At 42.4% G+C, this 11027-nt stretch overlaps 1 protein-coding gene across 1 annotated transcript in view; it reads right to left on the bottom strand.

Moving 5' to 3' along the window:
* LOC116966556 (ATP-dependent translocase ABCB1-like) overlaps positions 1-8267 on the bottom strand; it is a 97470-nt gene extending 89203 nt beyond the window's left edge. The window contains exon 1 of the mRNA XM_033012933.1: positions 8227-8267. The gene's annotated coding sequence lies outside the window, so the exon portion shown is untranslated. The remainder of the gene's footprint in view (positions 1-8226) is intronic.
* Positions 8268-11027: the final 2760 nt, after the last annotated feature.

Raw genomic sequence — 11027 nt, forward strand, 5'->3', positions numbered from 1 at the left:
ACCTACCCGTTGACTCCTCCCACTTCCTCCATCTAAATCATAGCTATGGGCACCCGTTTGGGCACCGGCTTCCACATACTCACAACTACCTGTGTGAAAAGGTTTTTCCTCATCTCCATTCTAAATGGCTCACCCCATATTCTTAAACGATGGTTACTGATCCTGGACTCCCCCAACATTGGGAACATGTTTCCTGCCTCTAGCATGTTCAAATCCTTAATAATCTTATATGTTTCAATAAGATATCCTCTCATCCTTCTAAATTTCAGAGTATACAAGCCCAGCCGCTCCAATCTATCAACATATGACAGTCCTGCCATACCAGGATTTAACCTTGTGAACCTACGCTGCACTCCCTCAATAACAAGAATGTCCTTCCTCAAATTTGGAGACCAAAACTGCACACAAGACTCCAGGTGTGGTCTCACCAGTGGCCTGTACAGCTGCAGGACCTCTTTGCTCCTATTTTCAATTCCTCATGTTATGAAGCCCAACATGCCATTTGCTTTCTTCACTGCCTGCTGTACTTGCATTCTTACTTTCAGAGAATGATGAACGAGGACCCCCGGATCCCGTTGTAGTTCCCCTTTCCCCAACTTGACACCATTTAGATAATAATGTGCCTTCTTGTTTTTGCCACCAAAGTGGATAACCTCACATTTATCCACATTAAACTGCATCTGCCCACTCACCCAAGCTGTCGAAGTCACCCTGCATCCTCATAGCATCCTCCTCACAGTTCACACTGCCACCCAGCTTTGTGTCATCTGCAAATTTGCTAATGTTACTTTTAATCCCTTCGTGCAAATCATTAATATACATTGTAAATAGCTATGGTCCCAGCACCGAGCCTTACGGTACCCCACTAGTCACTGTCTGTCATTCTGTAAGGGACCTGTTAATCCTTACTCTTTGTTTCCTGTCTGCCAATCAATTTTCTATCCATGGCAGGACCCTACCCCCAATACCATGTGGTCTAATTTTGCCCACATATCTCCTATGTGGGACCTAATCAAATGCTTTCTGAAAGTCCAGGTACACTACATCCACTGGTTCTCCCTTGTCCATTATCTTGGATACATCCTCAAAAAATTCCTGAAGATTAGTCAAGCATGATTTCCCCATCATAAATCCATGCTGATTCAGACCGATCCTGCTACTGCTGTCCAAATGTGCCGCTATTTCGTCTTTTATAATTGACTCCAGCATCTTCCCCACCACCGATGTCAGGCTAACTGGTCTCGAATTCAGTTTTCTCTCTGTCGCCTTTCTTAAAGAACGGATAACATTTGCTACCCTCCAATCGAAAGGAATGGATCATGAATCTGTAGAACATTGGAAAATTATCACTAATGTCCATGATTTCTAGAGCCCCTTCCTTAAATACCCTGGGATGCAGACCTCATGGCCTTGGGGATTTATCAGCCTTCAGTCCCATCAGTCTACCCAACACCATTTCCTGCCCATTACTTTGATGACTGCATCAGTGCTACCTCCTGCACCCATAGAGAACTCATGGACATCAAGTTCACCACCAATTTTCATCCTGCACTCAAATTTACTTGGACCATCTCTGACACCTCCCTGTCCTTTTTTGATCTCATCACAGGAAATAGATTATTGACTGGCGTCTACTCCAAACTGACTGACTCCCACAACTATCTCAACTACAATTCTTCCCACCCTACTTCCTGCAAACTCTATCCCCTACTCCCAATTCCTCCGTCTACACTGCATCTGCGCCCAAGATGAGATGTTCCATGCCATGACATCCGAGATGTCCTCATTCTTGAGGGAACAGGGTTTCCCCTCTCCCATCATAGATGAGGCCTTCACTCGTGTAGCCTTGGTACCCCCAGCTCCGTCCAACTCCCCAACCCTAGTAGAAACAGAGAAAGAATCCCCCTAGTCCTTAACTTCCACTCCATCAGCCATCGCATACAACACATAATCCTCCGAAATTTCCGCCACAAGATCCCACCACTAGCCACCTTTCCGCCTTCCAGAGACCATACCCTCCGCAACACCCTGGTTAACTCATCCCTTCCCACCCAAACCACCCCCTCCCCAGGTACCTTCCCCTGCAACCACAGAAGAGCAACACCTGTTCTTATACCTCCTCCCTCGATTCTGTCCAGGGACCCCTGCAGTCCTTTCAGGTTAGGCAGAGGTTCACTTGCACCTCCTCCAACCTCATCACTGTATCTGTTGTTCAAGATGTGGACTCTTATACATCGGCGAGATCAAATGTAGACTGGGTGATCATTTCGTTGAACACCTTCGCTCAGCCCCCCTAAACCTACCTGATCTCCCAATTGCCAGACACTTTAATTCTCCTTCCCATTCCTACACTGACCTTTCTGTCCTTAGTTTCCTCCATTGTCAGTGAGGCTAAACGCCAATTGGAGCAACAGCATCTCATATTATGCTTGGACAGCTTACAGCCCAGTGGTATGAATATTGATTTCTCTCACTTCAGGTAGCCCCGGCATTCCCTCTCTCTCTCTATCCCTCCCCCACCCACATCACAGTAGCTTCTCGTTTTCACCCCACAAACAGCTAGCAATGGCCTGTTTCCTTTATCATTGTTACTTTTTTGCATATCTTATATTAATTGTTCTTTATCTAATCACATATTTGTCTATATCTCTCGTTTCCCTTATTCCTAACCAGGCTGAAGGTCTCAACCCAAAACATCACCCATTCCTTCTCTCCACAGATGCTGCCTGTCCCACTGTGTTAGCCCAGCTTTTTGTGTCTATCTTCTGTTTAAACCAGCATCTGCCGTTCCTTCCTACACATATATATTAATGATTTGGATGATAATGTAGGTAGCATTGTTTGTAGATTTGCAGATGACACTAAAATTGGTCATATAATCGACAGTGAAGAACGTCTTCCAAGGGCATAATTAACTGGAAAAGTGTGAAAGGGATTAACAGATGTAATTTAACTCAGACTAGTATGAAATGATACATTTTTGATAATGTCAACACAACTAGTGACAAGCAACCTTCACTGTCATACTTTGCTTCCTACCACCAAACCAGTTATGCATCCAATTGGCCAGATCACCCTGAAGGAATGGTGGTGAAGGAGTGTGTCATGTTGCTTTAATAGACTGAATCAATGAGTACAAGAGTTGGGATGTCATCTTACAATTGTACAAAATGCTGAATATGTCACTGTTGAGTATATGTGATGGAGTTCATCTGATGAAGTTCTGTTTGCCATACTACAGGAATGATATGATTAAGCTAAAGACGATGGAGAATAGATTCACAAGGATGTTGCCTATATTGACTGGGTCTGGTTTCAATAGACAATAGACACAAGAGTAGGCTATTCGGCCCTTCGGCCCTTCAAGGCAGCACTGCCATTCAATGTGATCATGGCTGATCATCCACAATCAGTACCCCGTTCCTGCCTTCTCCCCATTTCCCCCGACTCCGCTATCTTCAAGAGCCCTATCTAGCTCTCTCTTGAAAGTATCCAGAGAACCGGCCTCTACCGCCCTCTGAAGCAGAGAATTCCACAGACTCACAACTCTCTATGCGTAAAAGTGTTTCCTCGCCTCCGTTCTAAATGGCTTACCCCTTATTCTTAAGCTGTCCTGGACTCCCCCAACATCGGGAACATGTTTCCTGCCTCTAGCGTGTCCAAACCCTTAATGATCTTATATGTTTCAATAACAGCAAAGGTGGGAAGAGGATGACATGTTAGTATATAAAACTATGAGAGACATACGTAGGGTAGATAGTCAGAGTCTTTCCCATGGTAGATGTGTCTAAAACTAGAAGCTATAGGTTTAAAGTGAGAGGGAAGTTTACAAGGGATCAGAGCGGTGAATGTTTCACTAAATGTAGTTTGAGGAATTAGCTGCCAGAGGAGGTGGTGGAGGCAGGAACAGTAACAAAGTTTCAGAGCAGATACTTGGATAAGCAAGGCATGGAGGATTATGGAATTAATGGGGGCAACTAGGAATGATGGTCAGCATAGACACAGTGGGCAAAGTGCCTGTTTGTAAGCTATAAAGCTCCATGACGATGTAATTCTTTCAATCCAAAGTTGAATTATTAGATGTCAACCAGAAACCTTTCACAATCAGAGTCCTCATTCATTTTATGTTTGTCCAAGTGAAAGCCTCTGTTTTGCAATTCACTCACAATGGTGGTTTCAAACTTCCTGCTATTATTTGTCCCTTCACTCACTGTAACATTGCTGGGTGAAAACTCATTCTCACATTGAGCACGTTATCTGTGTTATCTTGAGGTAAAGATCGCAATGGAGTTGTTTGTGTAGAACACATTCCTGCTTGTCTTTTCCTACATTGAACTACAAAGTAACAACTTTGTTAAAGGTCACAGTTTATTGCTTTATGAATGATTCTCTTGATCTTGACCTTAAAATCTTTAAAGCATGTCACTTCAGCAGACTTCAAGAGAAAAAATTGTATAACATAACTGGAGCATATTGATGCACTTTGTTATTCCTTCTAAGAAATCCCTAGATACTTTGTCAGCTAAAGGAGTCAACATAAACTGTGACTGAAGCAAAAAACTGCATATGCTGGAACCGGGAGCAAAATAAAACTGCTGGAGGCATTCGGTGGGTTGAGCAGCTTCTGTGGAGGTATACATACGATTGCTTGATTGATTGATTGGAGGAAACATAGAAACAAGCCCTTCGGCCCACTGTGACCATCTAACACTTGTTCACACTAGTTCTAACTTATCCCACTTTCGCATCCACCCCCTACACACTCTGGAGCAATTTCCAGAAGCCAATTAACTTGCAAAATTGCACGACTCTTACCGATGTTTCAGGATGAGGCCCTATATCAGGATTGAGGGAGAAGTGGCCAGAAATGAGAGGGAGCGGTGAGACAGAGATTGGTAGGTGATAGTTGGAACCAGATGAAGCGGGAATGATGGGCCGATGGAGCCAGCTCAGGTGGGGCATGGGGGATGTTGATAGGTGGAAATATAAGACAGAAAAAAAGATTAGTCAGATGGATAAGAGTGGTGGGTAGACACAAAGACTGGTGAAGTGCATAGGTTCCTTACCCTCCCTCCCTTATAATAGACAATAGGTGCAGGAGTAGGCCTGTCGAGCCAGCACCGCCATTCACTGTGATCATGGCTGATCATCCACAATCAGAACCCCGTTTCTGCCTTCTCCCCATATCCCTTGACTCCGCTATCTTTAAGATCTATCTAACTCTCTCTTGAAAGCATCCAAAGAATTGGCCTCCACTGCCTTCTGAGGCAGAGAATTCCACAGATTCACAACTCTCTGGGTGAAAAGGTTTCTCCTCATCTCCATTCTAAATGGCAAACCCCTTATTCTTAAACTGTGGCCTCTAGTTCTGGACTCCCCCAACATCAGGAACGTATTTCCTACCTCTCGCGTGTCCAATCCCTTAATAATCTTATATATTTCATTAAGATACCCTCTCATCCTTCTAAATTCCAGTGTATACTTTCAACATATATCAGTCCCGCCATCCCGGGAATTAACCTTGTGAACCTACGCTGCATTCCCTCAACAGCATGAATGTCCTTCCTCAAATTTGGAGACCAAAACTACACACGATACTCCAGGTGTGGTCTCACTAGGGCCCTGTACAACTGCAGAAGGACCTCTTTGCCCCGATAATCAACTCCTCTCATTATGAAACCTAGTTCCACCAACCAGCCTTTGCCTCAACGATCCTTCTCACTTCCATGTACTGGTTATCTACTTTCTACACTCTCAGTCTTGATTCAAAACATCAATCATACATTTTTCTCCACATATGCTGCTTGACCCATAAAGTTCATTCAGCATGTTGTTTATGCAGATGCTGGAAATCTCAAACAAAAACAAAAAACGCTGGAAACACTTTTCATACAGAGGGTGGTGTGTTCATGGAATGAGCTGTCAGAGGAAGTGGTAGAGGCGTATATAATTACAATTTAAAAAACATTTGAGGCAGCATGGTAGCGCCACGGTAGAGTTGCTGCCTTACAGCGCCAGACACCCAAGTCGATCCTGACTACAGGTGCTGTCTGCATGGAGTTTGTACGTTCCCTCCATGACCTGCGTGTTGCCATGATGCCAATTGTTTTTAAATCACTTCAGTCTGCAGGTACTATCGCAAAGTTTAAGAAACATTTAGGCAGGTACATGGAAAGGATGGGTTTACAGGGAGATGGGCCAAATGCAGGCAGGTTGGACCAGTGTAGATGGGACATGTTGGTCATTGTGGGCAAGTTGGGCCTAAGGCCCGTTTTTGACTGTGTGACTCTATGCCTCCATGTAATCCACATAATTCCTTGCACGTCCTCTTAAACGACACTCTTGCATCTGCCTCAACAGCACCCTGACAGTGTTGGCCAGGCACATACAACTCTGTAAAAAAAACACCCCACATAACTCCATTAAACTATGCCCCACTCACCTTAAGACTATAGTTTTGACCTTTCTACCTTGAGATAAGACTGACTTCGTATCCTTTCTTTGCCTCTCATAAATTTTGTAAACTTCTATTCGGTCTCCCTTCAGCCTCCGACGCTCCAGAGAAAACATTGCAGGTCGATCCAACCTCTTGCTATAACTAACACCCTGTAATCTTGGTAGCATTCTAATAAATCTCTTCTGCAACCTCTACAAAGCCTCCACATCCTTCCTGTAATTGGACAACCAAAAATGCAAACAATACTCCAAATGAAGCATAACCAAAATGATTAAGCTGCAACATGACTTCCTGACTCATATACTCAATGCCCCAACTAATGAAGGTAACTATACCACTTTAACACTCACTTACATGTGTTGCTAATCTCAAGGAGCTACTGTGAGAAAATGTTGGCACCATATCTGAGGAAGGATGTGCTGGCTCTGGAGAGGGTCCAGAGGAAGTTTACAAGAATGATCCCAGGAATTAATAGGATGGGGACCCACAGTCCCGTTTATATCAACGGGTCGATGGTTGAAAGGGTCAAGAGCTTCAAATTCCTGGGCGTGCACATCTCTGAAGATCATTCCTGGTCCGAGAACACTAATGCAATTATCAAGAAAGCTCATCAGCGCCTCTACTTCCTGAGAAGATTACGGAGAGTCGGTTTGTCAAGGAGGACTCTCTCTAACTTCAACAGGTGCACAGTAGAGAGCATGCTGACCGGTTGCATCGTGGCTTGGTTCGGCAACTTGAGCGCCCTGGAGAGGAAAAGACTACAAAAAGTAGTAAACACTGCCCAGTCCATCATCGGCTCTGACCTTCCTTCCATCGAGGGGATCTATCTCAGTCGCTGCCTCAAAAAGGCTGGCAGTATCATCAGAAACACTGATCTGTTTTGTAGTAAATGCCTACTATGTTCTGTGTGCTAAGCAAAGCAAGAATTTCATTGTTCTATCAGGGACACATGACAATAAACTCACTTGAACTTGAACTTGAACATAGAAAAATAGGTACTGGAGTAGGCCATTCGGCCCTTCGAGGCATTCAATATGATCATGGCTGATCATCTAAAATCAGTATCCCGTTACTGCTTTTTCCCCATATTCCTTGATTCCTTTCGCCCAAAGAGCTAAATCTAATTCTCTCTTAAACATCCAATGAATTGGCCTCCACTGCCTTCTCTGAGTTGCCCTTGCAATAGACTTCTCATATTTGGCTAAAAGAGACACAGTTTTTTGTTTTTGATAACGTTTTTTTTAGCGACATGATTCCTGAAATCATTGTTTGTTTCTTTAATTCCTTGCCTTATTTTCACTATACATTTCCTGTTTGTTATAACCCATGCTTCCAAAAACAAACGACACAACGTTGAAGAAAAAATACCCTGCCGATTCTGTTATAAAACAGAAAATACTGGAAGATCTCATGAGGTCAGACAGCTCTTGTGTAAATGTAATACACGTGAGCATTAAAAATTTCCCACATTTACACAAGAATTTGAAGCTCTTGACCCTTTCAACCATCGACCCGTTGATATAAACGGGACTGTGGGTCCCCATCCTATGTTCTGTTTCACACACCAGATAAGGAAATAACTATGCATGGTTAAAGACTGCACCATGTAGTCTATTACATATAAATTATGTTTTAGTATATTTAAGCACGCATTTCACAAAGAAAGTTTTCTCACGATACTATTAGCAAATTAGATCTTAAAATAGTTTACATTGAGTAATATAGATAAATGCCAGTTACTTTTTAGAAATCATGAAAATGAGCCTTACCAATGACAGTGTGCTGACCTGTTCAATCTTTTTTCCTTTCTTGTCCTTAGTTTTGCTGCAAGTTTATAAGATATAATGATCAGATTTTTTTTCAATGTCCTGCGTTTTATTTCTCTAAATATTTCATTAGTTTAAAAATTCCTGAAACCAGTTAAAACATGCTTTTCTCAATATCAAAAATGTTTATTTAAAATCAAATCACTGGACAATTTTTTTAACTGAGAATTAATTTTTTGATTGTTTTTAAATCATTTCATCTTACTGGCACTATTTTCAACAGTGCTCACAATACAATTAGATTTAATCTAACATGGCCTCACAATGACGGATCTGGTAGAGCTGCTGCTTCACATCGCCAGCGACCTCGGGTTTGATCCTGACCTCAAGTACTGTCTGTGTGGAGTTTGCATGTTCTTCATGTAACCACATGGGTTTCCTCCGAGTGCTCCAGTTTCCTCCCACATCCCAAAGATGCACAGGTTTGTAGGTTTATTGACCTCTGTAAATTACCCCTAGCAGGTAAGAAGTGGATGCAAAAAATAGGATAACGTGGAACTAGTGTGAATGGGTGATCGATGGTTGGCGAGGACTTGGTGGCCAAAGGACCTGCTTCCATGCTGTATCTTTCAATCAATGTACGCGGTGAGAAAAGCCTACAGAAATATTGGTGCTGAATCCTGGTTTTGAGATGGCAAATTTTACAGAAATAGATTGGGACAGGCTGGAGAAATGTTTGACGATGCAAGTTAATATATATGCGAGACGAGATACGCTTGGGAGACATGAATGCTCACAACTTGGCTGGGCATTTTGCCTTCTCACCTGCTATTCTTGTATATACTGTTATAGAATTTAATTAGCAAACTTAGGAGTAACTTACTATAACTTGGCTGAAGTATCGAACTTCTGTGGGAAAATATGTTTCAATGTAAAGTGAAATAATCAGTAAATATTGTAATTTTTCATACAATACAAATGGTTGCAAAAGCTGCAGATTCCATAACTAGTGTATACATTATACAACAATATTCATCAACAAATTAACTGCAAAGTTCAACTATTTTTTAACAATCTTTCATATAGGGTTTCTCACCTCTCTTCATCCTGTGCTTTATCTTTACTTTCGTTTATTTCGTCAGTGTTTCCTTTTGTATACTTTTCAGTCATCCCTTCACCTGTCACAGAAATGTAATTTTCTTAGGATTAGAGATGTTTGAGTTTTAAGGACTTTTAAATCGATTTGTGTGTAAATACAAAACTGTAATGAAAGACGATATCAAAAAGAAAAATAGAATCCTTAGCACCGTTAAATTTCGCACACTTTCTGCACAAAGGAATGAGTTCTGTAACAAGGAGATACAGATTCTAAAGGGACTTGAATTGAAATTTCACTGAAACATGTTCATCAGAGATGCTGCCTGACCCGCTGAGTTATTCCAGCACATTAAGTTCTGTAACATGATGTGAAGAAAATATCTGGTGCTTTGCAATGGAATGCATTGAATAGACCAGTTATTGGACCAGAGACTGACAAAGACCGATTTTCAATTCAACAATGAATTGTATCTGCAAATTAATGGCATCCTTGGGCAAGATGTTTGCTCTTTGTAATCCCAACACAAACGCAGCAGACTGGGAAGATCCAGTCCTTTGGAATGGCCACAGACTCCCAGTGGTATTGCAGACACCTCAATGACATAATGGGGGCACAGACACATTTGGAGAGTTTCAAAGGAATTTGTTGGAACCCGTAACAACCACCATCTTCCCATCAAACCTAAAGCTACAACATGTTAAGAGATACCACCTTAGCACCACCAACCTCAAATTGGCACAAGAAAACAAAGACACAAACTTCCTTTTCAAAATGAAAAGATGCAGAAAATGTAAAATAAGAACAGAAAATATTGGATACACTCACTAGGTTAGGCCACATCTGTGAGAGGAGAAACAGAGTCAGCTTTTCAGGTCAAAAAACTATCATGGGATGTTGCACCTAAAATATTGTCTCTCGTGTGTTCTGATCTAAACAGCTCTTCCAGGTGAGGTAGAGAATCACATGTACTTTACAGGGAACCCATAGCCCCAAAGCGTTCCTTTCCCACTCCCACTGGTCCACCTAGGTTCTCTCTCCCCCTTTGTTCCTATTTTCTAATCCCCCTTCCCCCCCATTAATTCTTGCCCACTAGGTTCCATCTGCTGACCACCCCACAACTGGTCTGTAATTCTCTGTTTTCTCTCTCCCTCCCTTTTTAAAAAGTGGGATTACATTAGCTACCCTCCAATCCTTAGATTCTGGAACTACTCCAGAATCTAAAGAGTTTTGAAAATATTATCACTAATGCATCCACTACTTCTGGGGCTACTTCCTTAAGCACTCTGGGATGCAGCCTATCTGGCCCTGGGAATTTATCGGCCTTTAATCCATTCAATTTACCTAACACCATTTCCCGACTAACCTGGATTTCACCCAGTTCCTCCATCTCATTTGACCTCCGGACCCCTGCTATTTCCGGCTAAACTCTTTGCACATCTCCTTTAAACTTCGCGCCTCTCACCTTAATGCTATACCCTCTAGTATTTGATTTTTCCATCCTGGGGAAAAAAATTCCTACGTCTACACTATACGCTGATCATGTTATATTCTTCTATTAGGACTTCCCACCATCTCCAGCATTCCAGAGAAACCAATCCAGGTCTGTCCAACCTCTCCCTGTAAACAATACCTCCAAATCCAGACTTTGTTCTGGTAAACCTCTTCTGCATCCTTTCCACATAATGGGGCAACCTGAACTGCATAC

This window comes from Amblyraja radiata, chromosome 2 (genome assembly GCF_010909765.2).
Source record: "Amblyraja radiata isolate CabotCenter1 chromosome 2, sAmbRad1.1.pri, whole genome shotgun sequence".
Classification (NCBI taxonomy): Eukaryota; Metazoa; Chordata; class Chondrichthyes; order Rajiformes; family Rajidae; genus Amblyraja; species Amblyraja radiata.